Genomic DNA, 6,904 nt, shown 5'->3' on the forward strand with positions numbered 1-6,904 from the left:
AATGGGAGGAGTGTGGACATGTTTAAAACTACCATAGTCCTTTCTGTGTGAGCCACAAATTACTTACATGTCTTCAACGTGAAAAATACCTCGTCTCCTCATAAGACCTCCCTAAAAGCCCTACAGCACTGGGCTCAAGGTTGAGGTCCAGGATTTCCTCATTTATATCAGGTCAGGGTGACATGAGACTCTTGGGTGTGTCACTTGACTACAGCTCCTTGAGTAGTTTCTCTCAATTTAAAGACCTTGAATTAAATAAAAGTTATCTGATACCCAGACAGATGGCACCTCATACAATGGTGGCACAGACATAGAATAATCATTAAAGACAAACCCATTCAAAAAAATAGAAGAACAGGAGGTATAAAGCAGTCACTGACCCATAGCAATGCCTAATTCTAGCCAGGCACACACTGCTAGTCCTAATTTCTTGGAAGAGTTCTCAAAGGTCTTAGAGCTGCCCTCTTGGTTCCTGGCTCCGCCCTTTAAGTCTTCCTTCCTTTTACATGAAACATGGCTGGCTGTTTGTAGCTGATTATTTTCCTTAGTCTTCTTACTGCCCATAATAGTTCTGGAGCCCAAAGGACTCTTTTAACTTTGTAATGTCTTTTTCTTTTATAGTTCAAGCTGATACAATTAAAAAAAAAAATTCCTAGACAAAAGCCACCCACCCCCTCAAAAAATCTCTTCAAGATGAGTTCTGCTCTACTTTAGGGTTCCCTGGAATGCTACCGTGGAGACAGTTCTCTCAAGATTCTTAAAGGGCCTTTTGTCTATTTGAAAGCATCTATATGACACCACCTTAAATCTTTCTGAGGTCTTAACAAAGGGTTTTACAGTTACATCTTTGGTTTTATCTTTAGACCATGTTTTTCTGAGAGTGCCCTAGATTTGATCTTTCCCTGGAAGCTGTTATTTAATTATAGCATCTTTTGCAATCTGGAGAGTCTGGGAATAAGAATCCATTTTATTTTTGAACCCAGCAAGCCCAGGCTCCTTTATATTTAACAATGCTTTCTTTAACTTTTCTCTCCCTTGCACACATTTTACTATTAAGCAATTAGAAGAAGCTGGGCAGCACCCCAAGCACCCTACCTGGAAATCTCCTCAGTTGGATGATCCAATTACTTGGGTACATTTTTCACCTTTTGATGGGAGGAGTTTCAGAGAAGTTGTAGACATCTGTGAAAACCACCACAGTATTCAGGGGCAATGACAAGCGTGAGATTAAGGAAAGATCACTGAGCCAGGAGTCTAAACAGATTCTAACTCCAACTTTATCATTAAGAGCAATATGACCTTATCCAGATTAAAATTTAGGAAAGAATTTTGTAATAAATGAAGGTATGTGTGATTATCTTCAGAAAAATTAGGCATCTCTATCAAGCACATAATTTTAACAAATGGAAAAACAGAATGAGGTGTAATCTGACATATGTAATATACTTGTTCATGTTGAAACTCTGAAGACCTCTGGTGGTATTTCTATTTTACAAAATATTCCCAAAACATCCAGTTATGAGTATACCAGAGATTAACATAAACTCTCCTTTTTTGAAATTATGGGCAATTAAGGGTGTACAGTTTTCCAGTAACACACCAGGGTTCCAATGTCCCTCAGAGGATTGAGACAGTAGCTCAATATTATCAGTATAAGTTTCTAGGCACCTTAGATGGAACCTTTCATATATAGTAAGATTGAAGTTATATCAAGTAGCTAAAAATTCAGTTATCATTTTGCCATCAATCCTGATCCTTAATTCTATTCTAGGGAGATGGAATATCACTTTAGCATTAGAAAGATACCACTGTGGTCACCTAGCCCAATGATATGCAATACCAAAGACATAAACGAGGAAGCAGGACATAATGAAATCACAAAGACCTATGAAAGCAAAGATGAATTTCAGAAATTAGTCATCAGGCAATGGAAAAATCATTGGAGAATTTCAAGCATAGAAGTATTGAGGCAACGGCATGATCATTGAATGATAGGAGTGACCAAGTATATACTTATTACATATTTAAGAGAGTTAAAGTAAATTTTAAAAACCAGCTTTATATATAATTTAAAACGTCAGTGATAAGCCTATGATAATAGTACCAACACAGTTGGGTTTCAAAAAACTAAGAATCTGTATTTTTGGTGAAAATCCTTAAGGATTTTTTATACAAGTATTCCAACTGGGCCAAAAAGGTGACATACTTCAGAACAATTTTCAGGATCTGCCAAAAGATGGGGAATTTGGCTAAAACACATAAATTTAACCTGATAATCATTCTTGGCTAAAGAATTGGAAAGATTAGCCAAATGCTACTAAAACTGTTAGATGTAGTAGACTAGGAAACTAAAGAATGGAAAATCCTCCTTTAGAGATCCAATCAGTGTCTTTGAGAGGAAAAGAAATAACTTTTGAGCTTATGTTAACAGGCTAGAGTTTGGGGTATGATCTGTTGCCAGGCATTAACAATGTTAACAAAGACTTACAAGAAAAGAGAAGTAAAAGTGACTATTTTACTTTTAAAAGAATTTTAAATGATTATTTTTTCCTAGTGTAAAGCAAAATACATGTGAAGTACACAACAAAAGTAGCATTCCAATAAGTATATACGGAAACTAGAACCCTTCATTTATATCTCAGTATAAAACAACTCTTAATTACTTTGTTATCAGTGTCATCCAGAGGTCAACATCAACACACCCAATCCATCACTCATATGGATTCTACATTCAAGATATATTTTAGAACTCTTCTATTTCTACTAGCATTACTTTAATCCAAGCAACATCATATTTTAAAATATATGTTTTAACTTCTAATTTAGTAAATATTGATGGGTATAATCCATATAACAAAAGCTCTTTGGGGTCCTCAAAATTTGAACCCCTAACCTTTGAGTGGCTGCAATAGACTGTAAGCTCCGTGAGTGTGGAGATCTTTTGTTTTGCTCATCGCCGTACGTATACCAGCACTCAGCAGAGTGTCTGGCACAAGATATTTGTTGAATGAATAAATGCATGGTTGATAAAACAGTTTCAGTGGAATTTGGGATGAGAACCAGATTCCTTGAAGTTAGATAAAGTGTGAGTAAATAGAAAATGTCACCAGCGTGAGTAAACAACTTCTTCCAGAGGTTTCTCAGCAAATTAAATGAGATAAACAGAAAGGGTGCTGAGGAAAAAGACAGGGCCAAGAGATTGTTTCAAGATGTAGGATTTGGCCCTGTTTAATTTGCACTTCCTCATAGTGTTGTGTGCAAGAATGTGCTCTAGATGAATTTCTGTTGTTTCGTGCGTCATATTTCATGTGCTAGGGATCCTTTGGTAGTCCTTTTCTGGATGCCTCCTCTTCCACACTTCTGATAGAAGGTCACAACATGTGGATTGAAGCCTTTTGTAAGTCTGGTTGCCTTCGGGAGGTCTTCAAAGCTCGGAATATGCTTCTGGCTCCCCGTGTATCGTGGTTACAAAGGAAAAATATACCAGTTGGGCAAGTTGAAATATCACCCGCCGTTTTGCGATGTAGTCATAAATGAAAGAAAATTTCCTTCCTCCAGTTTGCAATGGGGAAGCAATAGCAATTACTGATATCACAGCCCTGGGAAACACCAATGAGGCATGGAACCCAGTATGAGACACACGTGCTGCCAAGTGAGTCTGTGCAAAGCTGAGAAGGAAGCAATCTGGGCGAGCAGTTTCAAGCGGTACAGTGCTATGCAGTCTCCAGAGGAAAGCTGTGTGTTTAAACATGTGCTTTTCCCTAGGATATTCTTTACCTGAGTCTCTCTCTTTCTCCCTTTTAAACTCTGATTTTGAAGTGCCAGCTTCTATATTTTTATGTGACTTTGCTGCTGCCTTAATTCTCTTTAAGGTCAGTTCTGCGTGGCCACGCAGAACACATGTGGCTATCCCTCTCTGATGCTTCCCATTCGCCAACTTAGAATTAGGAATAGTCCTTCTAGAATCAGAGGAGAAAGAAAAAAGATTTAAAGATGAAAAGTAACATTCATGGCGTAAGTTTTAATAAGCAGACTGGATTTAAATTAAATGATGGATGTAAAAAATGGCTGTGTGGAAACTATTTTAGTGTGATAAGGACTGCAATCTTCAGCCGAACGAAATCTATGACTTTTCTATCAGGATAATTGAATTAACAAGATGTTGTGGGTAAAATGGTGGTCCCTAGAAAGATACATTCAAGTCCTAATCCTTGGAACTTGTGAATTTTACCTTATATGACAAAAATGTGAGTATTACCTTGTATGACAAAAGATATAACTAAGTGAAGAGAAGCTTACCTTGGTGTATCCAGGTGGGGTGTGAATGCAATCACATGCATTCTCATTAGAAGGAGTTTTGAGACAGAAACCCACAGGAGAAGAGAGAAGATGAAAAAGCAATGTGACCTCAGAGACAGAGATTGGAGTGATGTGCCCACAAGCCAAGGAATGCCTGTAGCCACCAGAAGCTGAAGAGGCAAGAAACAAATTCTCTCCTAGAACTTTACAAGGGAGCATTGCCCTGCTGACACCTTGATTTCAGACTTCTGACCTCCTGAACTGTGAGAAAGTACATTTCTGTTGTTTTAAACCTCCCAGTTTGTAATAATTTGTTATGGGGGCCCCAGGAAACTAATATACAAATTAAACATTAGAGTCATATTACTTTTGTTTTCTTTAGGTTTAATTAATATATGTATGTGTAAACATATATGTATGCAGGTATATATACAAAATGATATATGTAATGATGCTACTCTCTTGTTAGGCTAATAAGAAATTCAACTGAAGAAATGCAAAACCCAAATTACATGACACCTATGAGTAAGGGCTGGGCACTGAATACTTGCTACTCTCTCTCCCATAGACCCACTTTTACAGTGTGTAGATGCTTACACTGGCATCAGGTGAGTGTTTCTAATGTTGAGGGAACTGTTGATTGCACTCATGTAGACATTAAAACTCCTTTTACAAAATAAAAATCCCTTTGCAGCAGAAGGCACCAGCACTCTATGAATGTGCAAGTGAATGTGATCACAATCATTGTGCTGTAAACATCTGTTTGCATTTCCCAGAATCTTGCCATGGTTCCTACGTTTTGGCTAATTTGTCACTATACCATCTGTTTAAAGATAAATTGATCCCTGGTGGTTGGATTATTGGGTTAGTAGTGCTTATGTTTATCATCATGTGCATGATAATACCTTAAAATTGTACTTAATATGAATTAATTTTTAGGTGACAGTGGGTATCCCAGAAGCTCCATTTATTGACAAGCAGTGGGAACCACAGTAGAACAAAGATGCAATTGTATGATCAGCTGTGTACAAACATCCTCAGAAATGAGATTTCAAATTTGACCCTCTACCTTTTTAAATATAAAAAGACTCCATTTGGTACTTTTGATAAGACACACCCCACAAGTCTTACAAACTTTATACCTGGCAATGACAGAGTAAGTTGCCGGCTGAGAAAGTTTTCATCTGAACCGTGATGGAGCCCAGGGCAACAAGGATGCAGTTTTCTCAAACAATGAGTTTTCGAAGGAAATACAGTGGGCGATAGGATCTAGTCTTGGATCTATAGGTCACAGACACTGGGCAAAATCATGAAATGGACCTTGATTTGATCTGTTGAAGCATTCAATTTTTGAAAGTATATTTTTCAAATTAAAAAAAATTAAATATAACATTAAAAATAAAAAAATAATTTTGATCATTATGCTAAAATTTCAGGTTATTTTAACTTAAATGTGAAATTTTATAAAATGGCCAAATTAGTTTTAATGAGACTAAAACTCCTATGCTGTTGTCTAACTTGCTATCATAATCTGCTTAAATTCTTAAGAATCTCTGCATCCTTTGATCCTATAGTCTTAAAGACTGTATGTCTCTGTGGGCATAATTAAAACTTTATCAAAAATAAATTAATTTTGAATAATTCCTATTTCAATATGTCAATATGATAATATTTGAAGCTAAGATTCTATATGCCACTGCCACATTATTTATTTATGTAGAGATATGGTTAAAACGGACACATATTAAAACTGAAGTCAAAAGTACACACACTCAGAGACACACACACACACACACACACACACACACACACACACACACACACATTTGAGCATTATACCAAATGAGTATACTTAGCTATTGACTTGAGCTCAGGTTACAGTACCTTCATGCAACTAGCATTAAATCCCACACGCCTAAATATTCCTCAGAATGTCAAGTGACAGAAATACTTTTCATATATAATTATAAAGTCAAAAGAGTTGGCTATGAGCAAACATAGAACATTTATTTTAAAGCACTGTCGAACTAAGTAATAGTAGGTGACTTTTTAACCAGTCACAATAATTTATAAGCAAGCCTTAATTCCTATTCTGTACTCTTTTACATTACTATTAATATCAAAATGACATTTTCCTTGAAAATACTATGACTAAATTCTATGATTTTGAGTGCTTTTCTCTCCCCCACTGTATCCCTGCCCACCCCCCCCCCCATGGATTCGAGGGGAATTTGTTCTGATGGCCAATATTCCAGTATTCCCATATTGCCATAACCTCCAGAGCTATGGCCAAACCCATCCAATCCCAGTTCTCCTTATCATCCCAGCCAAGAATATCTGTCTTATTTTCCTCCCCAAAAAATGTTTTATCTCTGGGTGAAAGAAGGAGTTAATCATGATAAATGGACAGCCTTGCAGAAAAAGCGAGATTAGGCCTCCCAGAAATAATGAGGGAAACATCCGCGTCCTTTCTCCCCAGGGTGAGAGCCGCTGACCCACACTTGTCTCCCTTTGAACACCTGGTGAGACAGGATCTTCATGCGCCTTTTCTCACTAGGGATTAAGATGTGAAGGGGAAAAGGATCAGATGTTTTGGATCAGACTG

Source organism: Tursiops truncatus, chromosome 12, assembly GCF_011762595.2.
Source record: "Tursiops truncatus isolate mTurTru1 chromosome 12, mTurTru1.mat.Y, whole genome shotgun sequence".
Classification (NCBI taxonomy): domain Eukaryota; kingdom Metazoa; phylum Chordata; class Mammalia; order Artiodactyla; family Delphinidae; genus Tursiops; species Tursiops truncatus.